Source organism: Rattus norvegicus, chromosome 10, assembly GCF_036323735.1.
Source record: "Rattus norvegicus strain BN/NHsdMcwi chromosome 10, GRCr8, whole genome shotgun sequence".
Taxonomy (NCBI): Eukaryota; Metazoa; Chordata; class Mammalia; order Rodentia; family Muridae; genus Rattus; species Rattus norvegicus.
In genome coordinates, this window is record NC_086028.1 from 46,590,993 (window position 1) to 46,611,912 (window position 20,920).

At 47.0% G+C, this 20,920-nt stretch overlaps 1 long non-coding RNA gene and 1 other non-coding gene across 2 annotated transcripts; both read right to left on the minus strand.

Annotated features, from left to right (window-relative positions):
- Positions 1-336: 336 nt before the first annotated feature.
- LOC134480695 (uncharacterized) lies at positions 337-11,304 on the minus strand. The gene is made up of 2 exons (XR_010055372.1): positions 849-11,304; positions 337-751 (listed from the first exon to the last, which is right to left on the minus strand). It is a non-coding gene; the product is annotated as an uncharacterized LOC134480695 (long non-coding RNA).
- Trnaw-cca2 (transfer RNA tryptophan (anticodon CCA) 2) lies at positions 888-959 on the minus strand. Its single transcript has one exon. It is a non-coding gene; the product is annotated as a tRNA-Trp (tRNA).
- Positions 11,305-20,920: the final 9,616 nt, after the last annotated feature.

Sequence of the window (20,920 nt, forward strand, 5' to 3'; positions counted from 1 at the left end):
CTTTGGGCAGATGGACCAGGGTTCTATAAGAAAGCAGGCTGAACAAGCCATGGAGAGCAAGCCAGTAAGCAGTTCTCCTCCATGGCCTCTGCGTCAGTCCTCCAGGTCCCTGCCCTGTGTGAGTTCCTGCCCCTACTTCTTGTGGTGGTGAACTAACTGTTATATGAACTGTGAGCGAAATAAACCCTTTTCTCCTCAAGTTGCTTTGGGCCATGGTACTTCATCCCTACAATAGTAATTCTAATTAAGACAGCCTACATTTCAAAGGTTTTAAAAATTCTGAAACAGTTCTGGTCCCTGTTGCTGGTCCAAGCATTTTAGATAAAAGATACTCAGTTTGGGTTTCGTGTTTATAATTTCGTGCAGCCTGCTTTAATTCTCTACATTCCCCTTGGGGGAGGAGGGCAGATTTAAAACAAAGCTATTAACAAAAATGAAACAAACATCCAAATCTAATGGTTGTACTGGACTTGCAGGGGACAGACGGTCATCTTCAGTCTAAGAACCGTTTAGAGTAGGGAGCTGAGAAAATGAAGTTCAAGGCAAACAAGGAGAGCTCTATAATAAAGCACAAGGCTCCGTGTTGATTGCTCACACAAGCCCAGGTAACTGGAGGAGAGATGGGCGGAATCCGAGGGGCGAGCCAGGGGCGCACATTCCCCTGGGTCCAACCTTGAATCGACTGTAGCTGCAGCGCCTCCTGTCGGTCATCAGAAGTCATCGCTTTCCCCAGCATTCGGGTGTTCGTAGTCTCAGGTAAGAGAAAAAGGAATGCTGCGTTATTTGGTTTGAGAAAGGCGGTTTGGTCCAGTACTGATGTAATTTCTTCTTCAGGACTTGGTACTTACTCTATTCTGTAGTGGTTGACGGTGAAAAAAAACCTAACTTGACCCCGACGTGACTTGAACACGCAACCTTCTGATCTGGAGTCAGACGCGCTACCATTGCGCCACGAGGTCACAGCAGGCTTGTGACTCTGTGTCGCTAAAGGCCTCGCTTCACCGGCTCGTTCCTGGGCTCGGAGGTCCAGAATAGAGCGTTGTCGCGCGCCCAGGCGGAGGAGGATTTCAGAATCCCGCGGCTCCGACCCGAACGGCGGCCCAAAGGATGCCAAGCTGTCATTCGGCGACAAACGTTTGGCTCTTCCTCCTCTGTCTCTCGCCGGTGACCTACGGGGCACACAGTGTTGGGAGAACACTCACGGGAGAGGGGACGCCGGAGGGGAACTGAGGGACGTTCGTGAACCCCGGACCTCCCGGGGACTGTGGGATCGGGGACCCTATTGACAGCCGCTGCAAGGCCGCGGGCCCCGCCCTGTAAGATGGCGGCCGCCTCCGCGGAGGGCCAGGGGCGGCCAGGCCGGGGTGAGGGTGATCAGCAGACCGGTTAGGGATGACAAGGGCCGACCAAGCGGGCACCGGGACCAGGACGGCCAGTTAAGGAGGACGCGGACCAGGCTGGCACAGGGACCAGGGCCGGTCCGGGATGTCGGGGACCTGGCAGGCACTCGGGCGCCAGCTCTGGTTCCCAGTTACTGTCCCTCCTAGGAAAAAAAAGTGAGAACCCGAGAGAGCGACACCCTAGAGGACGGCTAGATAAACAAGAAAAAGCTCGGCAGTTTTATTAACTATATAAATAAACATTTCTTTGAGGAAAGAACAATATGCGGAATCGTAGTGAAACGGAAACATTACTATTATTTCCCGGCGCTGTTCCTTCGTCCGGATTGTGGCCCGTACGTATACCAGTGCACAGATCACACACATAAAGTATCCTAATTGTCACGAAGGGCAAATGCCCAAACAGCAGCATTAACATGTGTACTTTAAAAATGCACACGTGGCAGTGGGGATTTAGCTCAGTGGTAGAGCACTTGCCTAGCAAGCTCAAGGCCCTGGGTTCGGTCCCCAGCTCCGGAAAAAAAAAAAGAAAAAGACCAAAAATGTGCATGTGCATGTGTTTTAACGCATATGTTTTTGGATGTTTTTAACGGCCTGATAAATACATACTCATAGACTGAGATACTATTACCATCTTTAAATCTACTAAAATGATATCTTTGGATCTATTAAATGTTTCATAAAACCTTAAAATATTGTTTACACAAAAGAACATTCTCCGGGGGGTCATATGATTAAAAATTTCATCAAACCTCGAAAATTAACATTAGATACAGATACATAGATCTTAGTAATGATTTCCTTCTGTTAGTACTCTGGACAATACCAGATTTCTTTATCTACAAATGTTAAATGTAAGATTGGCATGCCAAAAAATAAAAAATAATAATGTCACCACACAGTAAAATTGAACTTTAAAAAGAGACTGAAGTGGCCACACATTTTGATATTCAATTATTCTGGGGAAATTTAGGGGCATTGCATGCTGTCTTAACATAGAATGACATATAGACTCCCTTTGTAGACCAGACTAGCCTCAAACTCAGAGATCTGCCTGCCTCTGCCTCCCAAGTGCTAGGATTAAAGGTATGTGCCATTACAGCATGGCTTGGGAATGTGGACTCTTTTTTTTTTTTTTTTTTTTTTTTTTGGTTCTTTTGTTCGGAGCTGGGGAGCTGGGGACCGAACCCAGGGCCTTGCGCTTCCTAGGCAAGCGCTCTACCACTGAGCTAAATCCCCAACCCCTGGGAATGTGGACTCTTAACTGCCCCTGAGAGTCCCAGACATTTTCCTCAGGAGGAATGTGTTATGTGTAGTAATGACAAAGCTAGAAACTTAATCCTCATGTGCACCACAAGGCTAAGTTCCCACTCTTTGTTTTGCATAGCCCTGTTCCCTGGGAAAGAGTGTGAGGGCCTGTACACAATGCCCTTTAGGCTGTCTTTCCTGGTTTTTACAGACCAGATTCAGGTGCATGGTGGTGTTAGCCTTTGAGCGTCCATCTTTTGGCCACGTCTACCCATTACTAAATTTAAATTTTTATTAAAATCAAAAGTAGTATCAACTTCTGTTTTCTTTTTAAGACTTGTTGGATTCTCAGAATCAACCTTTCTTTTTTTTTTCTTTCTTTCTTTCTTAAAAAAAAAAAAAAAAAAAAAAAAAAAAAAAAAAAAAGCAGGCTCTACATAGCCTTGGCTGTCCTGGAATGCACTAAATAGATCAGGCTGGCATCAAACTCAGAGAGATCCACCTATCTCTGCCTTCTGAGTGCAGGGATTAAAGATGTGTACCACCATATCTGGCTAACCTTACCTTAATCTTAGAAGCTGTACCATAGCATATAGTCCAAGAGACAGCAAGAAAAGAAATAAGTATCAGGGTCTCTGGGGTGGAGAGATGTGTCCCTTTCATTCACTCTCAGAGTCTTCAAACAGACCAGTCGGGTTTAGAGTGTCCTTCCTTCCTGTCTCTCAAACCCACATCTCCTCAGGCAAGCCTCAGTGTACACACAGAGATCGCAGACACTAGCTTTAGTCCTCAGCTCCTCTGCCCTTACTCTTTCACTGGCTGGAGTTTAAAACAATTGCCAACCTTGTCTCTCTCCTAGCAGCAGCCTGACCATGAGCATCTCTGAAGTTATTTCTTTTACCTTAGTGAAAAGTGTGTGTGTGGTGGGGGTGGGGGTGGGTCCTTGCCTAAGACACTTGAAAAAATACGTAATAAACAGCCAAGAAAACCTGGGCTGGAGTTAAGAGCAGTTGCCGTTCTTCCAGAGAACCTGGGTTCAGTTCCCAACACCTGTATTAGGTGGCCTACATGGCCCTGAAATTCCAGTTCCAGGGGAATCTGTCGCCCTCTTCTGGTGTCCTTGGGTACTGCATGCACCTGGTCCATATGCAAAGATTTAGGATCTCTCTCACTCTCATAAATTCCAACACCTCAAAAATGCATTTACTAGATTCAGAGAAGAGGCTTCCATAGTTGAATGGCTTTTTGTTTGTTATGTTTTCACTTTTGTTGCTTTTGTTTTAAATCGCCCTTGGGGTTGAAAGTGCAGGTGAGAAAGGCTGTTTTCTTTGTATCTATTGCTCAAGACAATGTGTTTTCTTTTTCCTCCTGGGGAACTATTGCCATACACTTGGAATAGGACTGTCTAAATGAATAAGGAGAAACCGAGGGCAGCTAGGGTATAATGCACCAGGAGCAAACAGGTATTTTGGCAGAAAGGTGGGGATCAGAATTAAGGAGACGGGAGGGGGCGTTCTGAGCCTGTAGGTGACAGCACTCACAGAGATGGTGAACCAGGAGCTGCATCTGAGTTCCTGTCACCTGTAGTGTATGTGGGAAGGGATAAGGAAGATAGGAGGCAAGCCAACGAGTGCAGACGGCATGGGGAAGTCTGTGGGTGTGGTAGTACCCTGGGGACCCAGCAGCAACCTCGAACCCAAGAGACAAAGAGTCCAGAGAAGAAAGACAAATGAACAGCCCGGATCACACCTCGCTTGACTGACTCCCTTGCTTTGGACGGCTGCCTCGGAGGCCCAGGGGCACCCACCAAACTTTCCAGGTTCTCGTGTCTCAAGATTTTACCAGGGACACGTGATAAAGTAGTAGAAATAGATGTTTTTTAAAGGAAACAATGTTTTTTAAAGGAAAGGCGAGCTGGAGAGATGGCTTAGCAGCTGCAAAGGACCCGGTATCCATGCCCAGCAGTTCACAGCCTCATGGAGACTTGACACATGCGCACAAGGAGAGAGAGGGCGCTAGGGGAGGGCTGAGGGAATCAATACTCTTGCATGTAAAACTGAAAAAGGAACACTGGTTCTGAAACCACAGGGTGACAAATGTTTTAAATGTTTCCGTCCCAGTATTTGCTTTTTCTGTGGAGAATATGTACTAATGAGGCAATAAGAGGGCTGAAGAGATGGCTCCGTGAGTTAGGACCAGGGTTCAATTCCCCACACCCACATGGCAGCTTACAACTGGCTGTAACTCCAGTTTCAGGTCATTGGCTATCCTCCTCTTGCCTCTGCAAGTACCAGGCACAAAATGGACTACTAAGCAACACCCGGTCTCGCCATTAACTGCACGCTGCATTTTCCCAGCAACATCTCCTGGGCTTCCGAGTGTTTTGCAGGAGGACTGATGCATGCGCAGCCACATGGACGGGGAAGCAGACAGCTGTGAGGGACACCTGGCCAGGTCTGCACCAGCTGATGGGAGTGGGAATGGCTTGACTCCTCCTACGAAAAGGTGACAGCTCAGAGGTTGAGGTAGTAGATTGACAACTGGAGCCTGTGCACTAACTGTCCTTTGTACCTACAAGCTTTTCCCTGGGGGAAGATCTGAAGGGTACATCTGGGATGGCCTCAGCATCCACTGTGTGGTCCATTTTCAGGTTTTTCCCTCTGTGACTTTTTGCCCATCCCACTGGTCTGTGGGAAGTTGTGACCTCCCACCATGAGTTAATGCCAAGGATTCGCTCATACTAGGCCAGCACTCTCCCAACTGAGCCCTATCCTCCACCCGTAACCAGGGGGGAAACAAAACAGCACAACCCAGTGGTTCTGTCTGTCCTCTCAGTTCTCCCTGCTTTGCAAGCTTCTGTGATCTGGGCTTCTGTTTTTCTGATGATGTTGGTCAATGTAGACCCGTGTAAATCTGAGTAAGTGATTTGGAAAGGTTCATATATCTCTCTTAGGTCTATGTGTTGAAATCCCTAATCTGTAACACTACTGGGGAACGATGAAATCTTTAGGCCTAGCAGAAGGGCACTAGATCATTGGCATGGGTCTGTGAAAGGGATACTAAAGCCCTGACCACTTTGTCTCTTTGCTTCCTTGTCACCAGGAGGTGCCCCCACCATGATGTGCCCAGGGCAACAGGGCTAATTGATGACAACTGAGTCCATGAGCCCAAAGAAACCTTCCCTCCCTTTAGCATACACATTTTGTTACAGTAACACAATGGTGACTAGCAGAATGTGTCCTGCTTAAAGATTATCATGTGTTTTCCCTTAGGGATTGGAGCATCACAGGGGACATGGGTGCCTGGAGGGAAAGTTCTCTTTTTCAGGAATAGCCAGAGGCACAGCTAGCAGGTCCTAGCTGTCACCAAGTAATGTGTGACTCTCCCAACTTATCTTTACCATGTGGAATAATTTCGGCAGGACCTGTCTTGGGAGATGTTTCTAGAAAGCTAGTAAACTGGGTGGCTTCTGACACAGGAAAACCTGAAAACCTTGACTGTTGGCAAAACTCCTTCCATGCCTCTGTCCCTCACATGACCCACAGTCAAGCTTTCTGGGGAAGGAAGACTGACTTTGTTCCAGTCATAGCCATTAGACTTCCTCTACTTGATGCACCCATGTCCATCATGTGGGGTTCCCTACACAGTGGGGTAGGCAAACCTGACTTGAGATTTGAGAATAAAACTGTTTCCTTTGTTCACCCCTCTCAGTTTGGAGTTAATCCCAGGACTGTCAGCAACCCTAACTCTGCGTAAGCCATGATAGTCAAGACCAGAGGGCCTGGAAGAACTGAGGCAGCTGACAGAGGGTCTGACTATTCATGGGCACTGACTGGGCAGGTTGCAAGTGCTCTTAACATCCTTATTCATATTAGTGGTGAGTTTTTAAAGTTTATAGTGTGAGCTCTCCTTCTGTGCTCGTTTTCCTACAGATGAGCAATGAGTTGTGGATAGGGCTTTTGACTCCCTAATCAGCAATTGGTCATCCCTCCCTGGCTGTAACCGCTGTCTTTGGCCAAAGGACTAGAAGTCAAGCAGCCAGGCAGGCTACCCAACAGGGTAGCCATCTGCAGGGACACCTTCAGGAAAAGATGACAGGGATTGCCCTGGCTCCCAAAGGGACAGCCTGAGAGAGTCCTAAGTAACCCTGCCACTATTTCCACTTTGGCCAAAGAGAGCTTCTTCCTTTGGGGATCTAGCAGAGGGGCTGCTGAGACTAAGAGGCAGGATGTGATTGGCCCAAATGTCTTTCTTAGACTATATAACCAACCTCATCCAGTGAGTTGCTGGAGAGACATCCAGCTTTCCCAAGGAACCCAGAAAGGCTTCTCTCCAGTGGCCTTCATTTGCCTTCTGTCACGAGAGTTGAGATTGTAACACATAGAGGCAAAAATGGAAGCAGAGAGCAGACAGCAATGGAAACAGTGGCAGTGGCGGCAACTTAGCAGTCACCAGGCCAAACTGAAAGAGAAGCTTCTGAACTGGGAAGAAGTCAGGGTGGGAGGAAGGACAGCGTCCGGAGAGACTAAAGAGGGTGGAGCTGACTAAAGGAGAATGAAGGAGCTGAGTGTGCTCGCCAAGTCTGTAATCCTGGAACTTGGGAGGTGGTAGCAAGAGGCCCGGGAGTTCAAGGTCAACCTCATAGTAAATTCAAGGCCAACCTGGGCTGTGTAAGTCCCAGCTGCAAAATAAAAATAAAATAAACGAAAATAACAAACTGACTTAAAGACCCAGAAAACAGACACTGTGGGCCCAAGTTAGCAGAAGTGTTCCAAAGATCTGTCCCGTCTTAGGGACCAAGAGACCTCAGGATGCGAACTGTTAATTCTGGCTACTGTCAAGGGCTATCTTTTCAGGTACCCGAGGCCTGAACCAGACTGTAACGCTAGAGGGCGCCATGCTCTTCTGCTTCGCGTGCCCACTGCCTGCTGCTTGGCCATCCTGAGGACAGCAGACTGGTTAGCACTTGAGTCCCTTAGCCTGTGCATTCTATATGAGTGGAACAAAAGAGCCTTCAGCTAGCTGAGTGAGGGCAGCAGGAGCAACAGACTTCTTTCCTAACTGCCTAGCACGGTCATGTGACCCTACACAGGCTCTGCCCCTGGTCTTCTCGAACTAGAAGGACGATGAAAAGTCCTTGGTCTCCACAGGCTGCCTTGCTGTTTTACCTCCATTAATGACAGGTACAAAGATGTTCACAGCCACTTCCGGATGAGCACCCAGAAGGGAAGTGTCTCGTGTGCTGGGTTAGGTCCTTGTTGTGGCTTGCTTGCTTTTTGTTTGTTTGTTTGTTGGCTTGCTTGTTTTGTTCGTCAACTTGACACAAACCTAGTTGTATCCGAGAAGAAGGAATCTCAACTAATGAATTCCCTCCATCAGAGTGGCCTCTACACAAGTCTGCAGGACGGTTTTTTTTTTTTTTTTGATTGATTGATGATTGATGTGAGAGCTTCTAGTCCACTGTGGCGGGTGCCATACCTGGGCAGTTGGACCTGGACTGTATACGTTGGCTGATCGTGAGCCTGGAAGGAAGCCAGTAAGCAACGTCCCTCCATGGTCTCTGCTTTGGTTCCCGTCCAGGTTGCCACCCTGACTGAGTTCCTGCCCTGGCTTCCCTTGGAGATCAGGACGAGCAAGCCAAATATAAATGCTTTCCTCCCTCGGTTGCTTTTGGTCGTGGTCTTTATCACAGCAATAGAAAGCAAACTAGGGCACCTCAGGCTTGTACCAACTGGAGCAGGGATGGTGTGCGATCTGTTCTAAATGATGGGAGACAGCTGCAGGGGAACGCGCAGTGACCTTGCACCAGTGAGGGGAGCTCTCTCTCACAGAGAATATGGTGTATCATTTTTTCCAAACATTCTAGAAGAGGCCAAACCTCCTCAGAGTGGGAGAAAGAACAGGAGCCTTACCCCTGCATGATAGGGATGTGGGGGAAGCCAGGCGGAGGAAGCTCTACTTACAGGATGTGCTAGCCAAGGTCACTGTACTGCAGAGGCCCAGCTGTGCTGGCCGCTCCCCAGAGACAACTCATTTCAGGGACTCACGGTCATGCACTTGCCCAGTGGAGGAGAAAGTGCACAAAGATGTGTGTGCATCCCGTGCTCTGAGGAGATGCAAGCCTCCAGTCAGTGTTCAGCGGGCTCCCCCACCCCCCCATCTCCCAACAGGATCGCTTACAGGTTCCCTGGCTAGCCCAGTGGGGAGTGACATAAGTCATAAAGCTTCCTCCAGTGTCCACCAGCTGAGCCCTCTGTTCTCTCTTGGACTGGAAGGCATGTGATCTTTGAGCTGGCTCCAGTTCAAATGTCCAGCATCTCCCCCTCCTGAGGCTTCTCTTTGAACTCAGGATAGAGTCAGGACCATGTGGTTCTATGACTCTACCATCCCTTCTAGTCCTCGTGGCCAATATGCCTGGACTCTGGGGACGTCCGATGTTGAGCAGGTATGCTGCACAGACATTGCCCATCGCTGAGGGACTTCCCAGTGACCCTGATGCTTGGTATTTTGCTCCCAAGCCAAATAGGGCTCAGCTTGGAGTATTTCCTAATTCCTTTGGATTGCCTCGAAAATACAGAATGGTTGCAGGCCAGAAGCCCCTGGGAATCTACCATGTCCCCCACATTTTCTAGCACATTGCAATGACAGCCTGCCTCTGATCACTTCCCACAACCTGCACATGTCCCAGCAGGCATCTGTAATATTGTCACAGACTATCTGACATGGTCTAGAAATGTTCTTAAAGCTGAACAGACACCTCCACCCTCTCTCCCACCGATTTTCCATTCCCTCTAATCAGGAGATACCACAAGTTTCTTGGTGAATTTGGAGGGCTCAGGGTGTCCCATCAAGGTTCGTATCTGTACATAATGGGCCCTATGATGGTTTGGGTGAGAATGGCCCCCATAGGCACAAATGTTTGTTTGGTCCTTAGTGGAACTGTTTGAAAAGGATTAGAAGGATTAGGAGGTGTGGCTTTGTTGGAGTAGGTGAGTCCTTGCTGGCAGAAGTATGTCTATGGGGTTTCAAAAGCCCACACTAGGCTCGATGCCCCACCCCCTCACTTACTGCCTACAGAACAGAATTTAAAGTTCTCAACTCTCTACTATGATATTTATAGACTAGTCCTCTGAGACTATAAGCAAGACCCCAAGTCCCCAATTAAGTGCTTTCTTTTATAAGAGTTGCCTTGGTCATGGTGTCTTTTCACAGCAATAGAACAGTCATTAAGAAAGGTCTCTAAGCCCAGTGTATCTTCCCCAGAGAGCAGCAAAGGCATAGAATCCATCAGAGGCCTGACCCCCTCTGAAGCCCTATCCTTTACACACCAAGCACGGTTTCCATGGTGACATGTATTAATCAGGGTTTGCTAGAGAAACAAAACTTATAGAATGAGTCTATGCATGGGAAGAAAAAGGGGATTACATAAAATGGCTTACATACTGTGGTCCCGCTAGTCCAACAATGGCTGTCTGCCATCTAGTACTCCATAAGGCTGGATGTCTCAGCTGACCTTCAGAATACTTTGGAATCACTAGGAAGTTGGCCCTGATGCCAGTGAAAACAGGAACTTGCTGGTGAGAGCAGGCAGGCAGGGAGAGAGAGCAAACTTCCTAATGTGTACACAGACTGCCAGCAGAAGGTGTGGCCCGGATTAAAGGTAGCTCTTCCCACCTCAAAGGATCCGAGCTAAAGATACATCTTCCTAACTCAAAGATCCAGATTAAAGGTGAGTCTTCCCACTTCAAATGATTTTATCAAGGAAAAAAACAAACAAACAAAACAAAACAAAAAATGCCCTCACAGGTGTGCCCAGCCATTTGGGTTTCAGTTAATTCCAGATGTGTTCAAGTTGACAACCAAGAACAACCATCACAGCAGGGAACAAGCTAAGATTTTTCTATTAAGGGTTTTCCTTTTTTTAACTGTATGTCTATGAGTGTTTCACCTACATGTGTGTCTATTCCATGCACCATCTGTGGTCAGTGCCCCAAGAAATTAGAAAAGGACACCAGATCCCCTGGGACTGGAGTTACTGACAATAGTGAGCTGCCATGTGGCTGCTGGGAATTGAACCCACAGCCTCTGTCAAGAGCAGCCAGTGCTTTTAAGGAATGAGCCATTACTCCTAACCCAACTTACTTTTCTTCTTCATGCTGGAGGTGGAGTCCACCTCCCATCCCCCTAATAGAACACTCCCGCTCTAAGCTACATCCAACTTCTTTCCCAATTCCTTCATGCATTGTGAGTTGTGGGTGGAGGGGTGGGAATCCAGCTTCCTTGGAAGCCCCAATCTGCTCATGTCCACCTCAGAAATCCTGTATTAAAACACAGGATATGCCATCTCTGGATTTGCTCACTACTGGCAAATTGTCCAGGATAGAGTTGTACAAAAACTAATTTAAAAAAAAAAAAAAAACGAAGCCAGAATGGTGAATTTGTCCTTGTCACTGTGACTGTCCTTTGATCAGGGCTGAGCGTTCAAGTGTCATACTTCCCTGTGTTTAAACGATTGCCCACTCTGAATCAGCACAGCCTGGGGCAGAGCACTGTGAACAGATGTCCCTTTAAACTTCAATCTCCTCTGAGAAGCTGTGCTTTCTCTCCCGCTAAGGCAGAACCAGGATACAATGGAGAGAACCTCAGAGAGGCTGACCAGCAAGTAGCCTGCTACCCACAAAACTGTCTTTTTCGGTGATGATGTGAATGTACCTGTCCCTTAGACACTTTGCCCTACTCTCCCCACAGCCAAAGAGGAGGGTGGTGCTACCAGTTCCCCCAAGACAAACTGGCCTCAAACCTGTATCTTACATAGGAAAAATGTTTCTTCAAATATAAGAGAGAGAGAGAGAGAGAGAGAGAGAGAGAGAGAGAGAGAGAGACAGAGAGACAGAGAGACAGAGAGAGAGAGAGACAGAGAGAGACAGAGAGAGAGAGAGAGAGAGAGAGAGAGAGACTTCTTTTTAAATGCCATCCCCAAGGCTAGGAGCTGAGCTCAGACAGTCAAAGAACTTGCCAGGCAAATATGTGTGAGAATCTGAGTTAGAATTCCCAGAACCACAAGAGGCCGGACACTGCAGTTCCAGCATTCTACGGGAGGTTGGAGGTAGGGACGAGAGAAGCCCTAGGGCTTGGGTCATCAGAAAGTCAAAAACATGGAAACAAAACAAAACAAAAGAAACTCAGATATCAGAGCTGGAGGGATAGCTCACAGTTAAAAGCACGGGGTATTCTTCTTCTAGAGGACCAGGGTTCGATTCCTAGCACCTACATGGTGGCTCAGAACTATCTGTAACTCTAGTCCCAAGGGATCTGATACCTTCAAACAGACATGCAGGCAAAAATGCCAGTCCCCAAGTGTCATCCTCTCACCTCCAAACCTGTGTCATGGCACACTCATGCCCTTATTCACACTCATGAAGACACATGGCACACACACACACACACACACACACACACACACACCATCTTTTTAATTAGCAGAAAAATCACCAGACCTCACGCCTTTCCAGCATCAGAAGAAAGATCCTATTCCATCCCCTGATTTGGGGCAGCCTGGATCTCTCTTAACAGTGCTGTCCCTTTGTGCCCTCACCTGCTTCTCTTTGTAACTGAAAGGCTGCTCCAGTTTCCCTTCTTTGTCGCTGAGACAAAAGTGTCCACATGTCTGCATCACTGTAGACAGATGCCTATTGTAGCAGGCGTGATAGCCAAGGCCAAATACATTGAGATAACCTGTGAACTCTTAGTCCTTTCAAGACATAGATAGTAAGTGAATCAGGATGAAACTGAGCATGAAGTACAAGTAGGAAAACCGGAGGAACCCACAGAAGGCTGGGGACACTAGGAAATCCATGTGCAAAAGTGCAGGAAGCTCGTGTGGGCTCAGGAGCCAGGCTCTGCTGACTGCAAGAGACTAGAACACACTGCTACAGTCTTTTCTGGCAATGTTGAAAGGGTTATTTTGAGAGCAGCTATAAAAAAAAAAAAAGTCCTTTGAGAAAGTAATTTACATCTGTAAAGAAATTACTGGGTGCGAGCATCCGCCTCAGGAAGCACAGGAGATGGTGCCTCATACACAGCATCTTGATGTATGGACTCCTTGACACCAGGCGTGTGGGGACACCAGGCCTGAGAGGCTTTCTCTCAGCCATGTTCACCTGCCTGAACCCACCTAAAGGAACTCACTGTCCTGATCCCACCTTCTCAGGAACCTTATCACCAAGGGAACACGAACACAGCCCACAGGAGAGATGAATCTTCCGGTAACTCTGGGAATCACCTAGACAGGACAGCCTTAACCTACCTCCAGAGGTCATAGAGGTCAAAGGAGGCTCATTTCAAGTGGACTCCCTTCCCGAAGCACCCAGAGGGTGAGTTCACCCGGAGTAGATTTCTGTTCTCAGAAGGCTCCAACCTGGCCATGGGTGGTCATGCTTGGCCTTCACAGTTCACAGAACAGGGTGACACATGGGTGTCGTGTACAGACAGCCATTCGCTATTCAGGGGATCTACCCAAATGAGAGTCACAGGCCCTTCTTTTATGGTGATTTATTTCCTTTGGCATAATGTCCTTAAGTGTCGCCCACAGTGCCCCCATTTCGGAAGGCTGAGTGGTAGTCTACTGCTCGTTGGTTTGCCACCCTTGCTATTAGTGGACACCAAGCTGCCTCCCGTCTTGGTGACAGCACTAAGCATGACTGTGCATAGACTCTCAGAGGCTCTGACTCCGAAGCTTTTAGGTACATGGCCAGATGGATAATATGAGGCTCTATTTTTGGTTTTGAGGTGCCTCCTACTGCTTTCTATACGGCTGCACAATTTTACATTCCCACTAACAGCCAAGTCTTGTGGAAAACTTTTATTTCAGATCTGTTACCCACAAAGTGAAGGTAGAACTTAATGCTTATGTTGTAATTTTATCTCACTGATGAATAATTTAGACATTTCTTACATTGTATCACTAATGTTGCTTCTTTAGCTATTAAGAATAGCAACAGGCTAGAGAGGTGGCTCAGTGGTTAAAAGCACTGACTGCTCTTCCCGAGGTCCTGAGTTCAATTCCCAGCAACCACATGGTGGCTCACAACCATCTGTAATGAGATCCAATGCCCTCATCTGGTGTGTCTGAAGACAGCTACATTGCACTCGTATACATAAAATAAAGAAATAAATCTTTATTTAAAAAAAAAAAGAATATCAGCACAGGGGCTGGAGCAATATCAGTGGTTAAGAGCACTGCTGTTCTTACAAAGGACCCAGGTTTAATTCCCAGCACCTTCATGGCAGCTCACAACCATTTGTTACTCCAGTTGCAGGGGATCTGTTGCCCTCCTCAGACCTCCAAGGTACTTGTAGTGGAATTCCAGTAGAATCATTGTCTCTAGTGTAGACATCAGAATAAGTAGTTGTTCTCTAGAAGAAAGTATTATAGAAACCAGGGACTGTTTTCTGTTAACTATAGCACTGTTTTTCTGAAGGAGCTTGACAAGCCTGAAGGGGGTGGTTCTGATGCTAAGGTCCTGTTCCCCAATTGGTTCTTGACTTGTCAGTAAAGAAAGCCAGGAGCCAATTGCTGGGCAAAAGGTACAGGAAGGAGGGGGAAGTTTTCTGCCATGCTTTGGAGGAAGAAGAATGCAGGGGGTCTCTAGGAGAGCTAGGGCTTGTGGCCACCGCTACAAGCAGGTGGTCATGGATGTCTGGCAGGGACTAGGTGGGACTAGCCACTGAAGTTTAGGGCAGATGGAGATAATAAATTGGTAAGGGCATGCTTTTCCAAGTAGGAGATATCAATACCCAGCAATTGTGCCCAAAAGGCAAGTTATAAAAGAACATACTGTGTGTGTGTGTGTGTGTGTGTGTGTGTGTGTGTGTGTGTGTGTGTGTGTGTCTTTTATCCACAGATTCAAGGGAAGCTCGGAAGGGACTGGTAGTGCGACCCACTTCCTGGAGCAAGGTGAGTAGAGCAAAGGAGATACCAGGTGGGGGTTTCAGGGCACAGTCACCTCCCAACACAAGCCTTGCATGACTTTGGTCACAAGATGATCCTGGCACACCAGGAATGCCTTACACTGTTGGGTACAGCAAACAGTGCACAGTAAGGACTAACATTGCAGGGGTTGATGTTTCCTTCAGGGAACATATAGATTAGATGAAGGGCTTTGGTACGAGGAACTTATTTTACCCAAAAACAACTTTCATGTAACAGTCAATAAATATGTTTCTGAGTGGCCGTTCCACGTTCAGTTCAGGGAGACTATCCCTTCCCGCTGCCTCAGAGCCTGGTTACACTCTAGAGTGACCCTTCTTCAATCAACCTGCATAATTCAGGACACCAGCAAGGGTCAGACGTGCACGTGGTGCACAGACATGCATGCAAGCAAAACGGTCATAGCACATCAGTTAAAAATAAGTCTTAAAATACAGCACAAGTTCCTGACTCATCTGTTACTCTAACAACAGAGACAGCAGTCCTCGGGGAAATAAGTTTTAGAGATATACTCTATTCTACACACACACACACATGCCTGAACACTCATACATGTGCATATGTACATAATGTGCATATACAAAGCATAGGTAACATTAAACTGTAAAGCAATTATCTTGATTTGAAGTTGGCATTGCGTTAGAACAGGAAACCTTAAAGAGTCCACCAAAAACTTGTTCAAACTTTAAGAATGCACTAAGCTACAGTACAAATCACCTATGTTTACATCTCAAAAAGAGATTTGTACAGTCATTTGTTTTTTTGTTTGTTTGTTTGTTTTTTCTTTTCTTTTTTTCAGAGCTGGGGACTGAACCCAGGGCCTTGTGCTTGCTAGGCAAGTGCTCTACCACTGAGCTAAATCCCCAACCCTATGTTTTGTTTTTTTGTTTTTTGAGGCACAGTTTCTCTGGTTAACAGCTCTGCCTGCCCTGGAACTTGCTTTGTAGACCAGGGTGGCCTCGAAATCACAGAGATCCACCAGCTTCTGCCTTCAAAGTGCTAGGATTAAAGGCCTGCAACCACCACACCTGGTACAGTCATCCTTACTATGTCTTAATGACATTTATTTGTTTATTTAGTGTGTGTGTGCAAGCATGTTCATGTGCTCACATGTACCATTGGTCAGAGGGTAACCTGTAGAAGTCAGTATCACACTTCCTGATGTCAAAATATATAAATACAGTAGCTTTGACCTAATTTTAACCACCTAGGAGGCAGGGGCAAGAAGATTGCAAGTTCAACGACCTTGGGCAACTTAACAACTCTGTCTCAAAATAGAAAAAATAAATAATAAATAAATCAAAGGTAGGGGTGAGATGGCTCAGTGGGTAAAGGCATTTTGCTGTCAAGCCCGATGACCTGAGATCAATCTTTGACACACATGAAGGAGGGAAGAACTGACTCCATGGGTGGTACGCAAATGCCTGTGTTCAGATAGACAGACAGACAGGTAGAATGCAGAAGAAGGGTCTGATGTAGCTAAAGCGGTGGCTCACTGGTAGAGTGCTAGTTTAAGGTAACCAAACTCCAGGCTAAATACCAAAGACCAAGAATGCATTCCCCAACCATAATGTGAAACAACATGGCAATGACAGGAGAGTGGCTGTTTCTATCAGTGGAACAGAACAAAGTCTGGAAATAAACCCATGAATGTGCATCTGATCTGTGACCAGGTGTCAACAGGACACAACCGATAAAGGACAGTCTCTCCAACAAACAGTGCTAGGAACGCTAGATATCAGACACGTAGAATGGGGAGCATGAGCCTCCCGCTTCCGCCACATACAAAGATCAGTGCAAAATGGTTAAAGACAGAAGACTCGAAGAAAAGTTAGAAAAAAAAAAGGCTTCATGGTGTTGGAATGGTCAGTGAAAGTTTTAATAATTTATTTTTGTTTTATATGCATTGGTGTTTTGCCTGCATGTGTGTCTGTGTGTAGGCTTGGGTACCCCGGAACTGGAATTACAGACAGTTGTGTGCAGCCGTGTGGATTCTGGGAATTGAGCTCAGATCCTGAAGAGCAACCAGTGCTCTTAACTGTTGAGCTGTCTCTCCAGCCGCCTAGGCAGTGAGTTTCTGATATGACAAAAGTGTGAAAAACAGACACAGGGGACTTTGTCAAAGTACAATACTTCAGTGCAGCGAAGGGAATAGTCAGCAGTTGGAAGTGCAGTCTCCAGAAGAGGAGAAAATATTCACGAGGCGTTGATGAAGGTTTCACATCCATAATCTGTATAGAACTCACTGACTTCAAAACCTAAAGCAAACATAGCCGAATGGGCAGGTACCTTTCTAGCTATTCAAAAGGTCAGCGGGTTCGTGAAAGGATGCTCAACATCACAAGCCATCAGGGAAGCTCTAGTCAAAAAATGACTTCTCAGTCCACGTGTGGGCATTATACACACACAAAGGAGTCAAGTGTTGGTGAAAATGTGGAGAGCCTTACACAGTATGGGTTGAAAAGAAAGAGAATACAGTTGCTACCGAAGAGCATATTGGGTCTCCTGAAAAAAAAAATCAAAAATAGAACTACCATATGGCCCAGAAATTCTGAGTACTTATTTGAAGGAATTGAAACTAGAATCTACGAGAGGCATTTGCACCGTCATGTTTGTTACAGCTTTATTCACAATAGCTGAGAAGCAGACGCAACACAACGCATGCATCCGTTCAAAATGCAGTGGCGTGCACTGGTGGGATCCACTCAGCTACAAACGAGAACAAAATGCTCATCCGTGTGCCCCGGATGGCTCCCGTGATGGCAGGAGGACGAGGCTGCTTTACTCCACTCTCCACACTCCGAGGTGTGTAAAGTCAGTCAGGTGGAGAACAGACTCGTGGTGGGGGAAGGAGGTTGGGTTGCAATTGCTATCGATCTCCTGCAGGGCTTAGCTCTGCAGGCTGAATGAGTAATTGAGATCTGCAGCCAGCAACACTGCAGTATCCGCTGAAAGCATCCTCACCAACAATTTAAAATAGAAGGGCTGTACAGTATAATCCACTGTTTTGGGTTTATTTATTTACTTTTTTTTATTTTAGACAGGGTCTCCAGCCCATGCTGACCTTACCCCCCTGTGCAGCCACTAGTGACTTTGACAGAGACAGTCTTACAGGTTCCTGAGAAATGCTGAAAGTCTCCCTCAGCCATCCTTGATTCTCCAGTCAGTGTCCAGTTCAAGCTGAGCCCAGGCTGTCATCGTGGACATGGTCAGTAGGCCTGTCCTTTAGGGATACTTGGGGTGTCCCTTCATTCCTAGTGGGGCGAATCAGCAAGAAGGCAGAATAGGAGACCCCAGACTTCATTCTTCCATAGAGGCCCAGAATTAACACAGTCTGTGGATCCGAATGTCTAGGTGGGAATTCCAAAAACCAGTTAGGAGGCCGATGGCCCCAGCATCTTAAGATCAAGCCAAGAACGATATAGAAATTGTAAGAGGCCTGATACAGTGACTCAGCAGGTAAAGATACTTGCTGCCAAGCCTGGCAACCTGAGCTTGATCCCCTAAACCCAAGTGCTGGAAGGAGAGAACTAACTCCCAGTCTGACCTCTGACCTCACATGCCTTTTGTGGCAAACCTCCTCCCCCTCCCAACTACTGCCATCGCTGCCAAATAAATGAATGTAAAAAGAGAGAGAGAGAGAGAGAAAGAAGTTGGTCAGAAGAGCCATTTTGCTTTATCTACAAGCACCCCTTTAAGTTAATACCACCCACTTTGGTTTTTTGGCTCCTCTCTGGGATAGGAGGCCGGAGGGGCGTGATGCACAAAAGCCTGGTTTCCAGCTCATCTACGAGCACAAATTGAACAGATACAGTCTGGAAGTCTTCGGGCCCTCGAAAGGAAGGATGAGTTCTCACTGTGCCACCTCCGTGCCGACCATGGCTTCTTCCTTGAAGCATGGATGGATTGTGGATCATGGATCTAGATTCGTGTACAGCCCCAGAGCCTGGCATATCACTGGACCTGGGGATCTAAAGGGAGCCAGTGTACATGCTGATGAACTGCTGAGAACAGAGAAGAGAGGGGTGGCTTGCTGCTGGAGCACCCAGCCTGCAGTACAGCACAACTCAAACCAGAAGGAGCCAGAGGTGTGAGCTCCTGGGGGGGCGGGTCTATATGCAGCAGAGGAGGGGAGGGGGAAGAGGAAGGGAGAGGAGGGAGGCTAGTGGGAGGGACAGAGGAGGGGGAGGAGGAGGAAAGATCACAAGAACCAGATGTAATGGATGATTCTGAAGGAAACAGTGTTCTGAAGGAAACAGAATTCACAGAGACTGTGCACAGGGGCTGCACAGGTCACAGCGCAGCACCAACAGGGGGAAGTGGACAAGGGCTCCCCTCCTAGCCAAGAAGCCAGCTGCAACTGATAGCCACTGACAGAGAGAAAATTGGTTTTCTCCAATGGAATCTCACTGGGTATATTAACCTCAGCGCAGGCCCCATGGGCAACACAAAACGAACTCAAAGATGTTTTTGGTCTCATGTTGCTTGTTTGGTTTTTGTTGTTGGGTTTTGTTTTGCTTGTCTTACTATCTTTTGCTTGTTTTTTTTTTTTTTTCGATTTATTGTTTTCTGGGCATTTTTTGTGTTTCTTGTTTGTATGTTTGATTTTAAATTAGAGAGAGCGGGAAAAGAACATAAAGCTGAGTGAGGAAGGAAATGGGAGGAAATGGGAAGGAAACAGGAAGGAAATGGAAGGATCTAAAGGAATTGCAGCAGGGAGAGCACATGATCAGAATATATTGTGTGAACATTTTTTTTTTCAGTTAAAGAAAGATGCAAGGGAGTGATGCAAGCTCCTGGAAAGGAAATCGCCAAGCCTCTCTGACAAGAACAAGCACTGTTGTGTTAGCATCCTGTGACAGGAGAGAAACCATTTAGAAGAAAGGAGCGTTGTGTTTGCGCCTGGTGTGTGGTTTCAGGCATTTTAGTCCACCGTAGTCTGGCTCCGTGGCAAAGCAAAAACGTCAGCATGGAATGGACAGGGCAGAACAAAGCTGCCCCTCACAGAGGTCGTGCTTCAGAGAGAAGAGAAAGCCTAAACACAGCCTCCTTTTCTTCCTCCTCCTACTCTTCCTCCTCCTCTTCCTCCTCCTCCTTCTCCTCCTCTTCTTCCTCCTCCTCCTTCTCCTCCTCTTCCTCCTCCTCCTCTTTCTCTTCCTCCTCCTCCTTCTTTTCCTCCTCTTTCTCTTCCTCCTCATCCTTCTCTTCTTCCTCTCTTTTCCTCCTCCTCCTCCACTTTCTCTTCCTCCTCCTTCTCTTCCTCCTCCTCTTCCTCCACTTTCTCTTCCTCCTCCACTTTCTCTTCCTCCTCTTCCTTGTCTTCCTCCTCCCCCATTTCCTCCTCTCCTCCCCCCCACTTCTTCCCCCTCCCCTCACTCCATCCCCTCCCCCCCACTTCCTCCCCTCCTCCTCAGAACCTTGAATATAGGCAGGTTCTTCTCTTCCTTGCTCTGAGAAGCCCCTCACAGATATACCCACAAGTGTGCTTTGCCACCTCACTAGGCAATCCTCCACCAAATCAAGACATGAACACGTGAAAAGGAAAGAAGTTGCGTCCCACCTCCTCTCCCCGAAGATGTCAGAGGAGCCTAGAAACTGCAGAAGACTGATTGGTAAAGATCATCCTCTGTGTGGCTATTCAATAAAGACTGAGAGAGGAGGTTGCTTTTTCAAATACGTAAAACTTAGCAGAAGATCCCTCAGGCACAGGTGCCCACGCAAACATACATACACATGAACACACACATGCATACATGTCCACAGAATCACGGCCCATTAGAAGGAACAAAACATATCCAGAAGCTGACTCCAAGGAAAGATTTCATCTGTAAACTACTTGACAAAGTATTCAGAGTAAATTGTCTTAAAGAAGTGCTACCATTTTTCAAGAGAATGAAGACAATCAGACAGCTAAATGGAATCCGGAAAGTAGGCCAGGACAAAAAAAATGAGAGTGTCAGTGAGAACCATTAAAAAGAGGCAGATTAGCTCTGGAACCGTAGGATTCAATACCAAGTGGACATGGGCACCGTAGGAAGTCACAGCATGCTTGTCTGCAAACTGAACACTGGTCACTTGGAAAGGGGGAGATAAAATAATAAAGGAAGCCCAGAGGACATACGAGGCACCGTCACATTTATCAACACACACACACACACACACACACACGCACATACATACATATATATACACATTCACACACATACATACACTCACTCATACATATACACACACATATATATATACATACACATACACACATACACTCACATACATACACTCA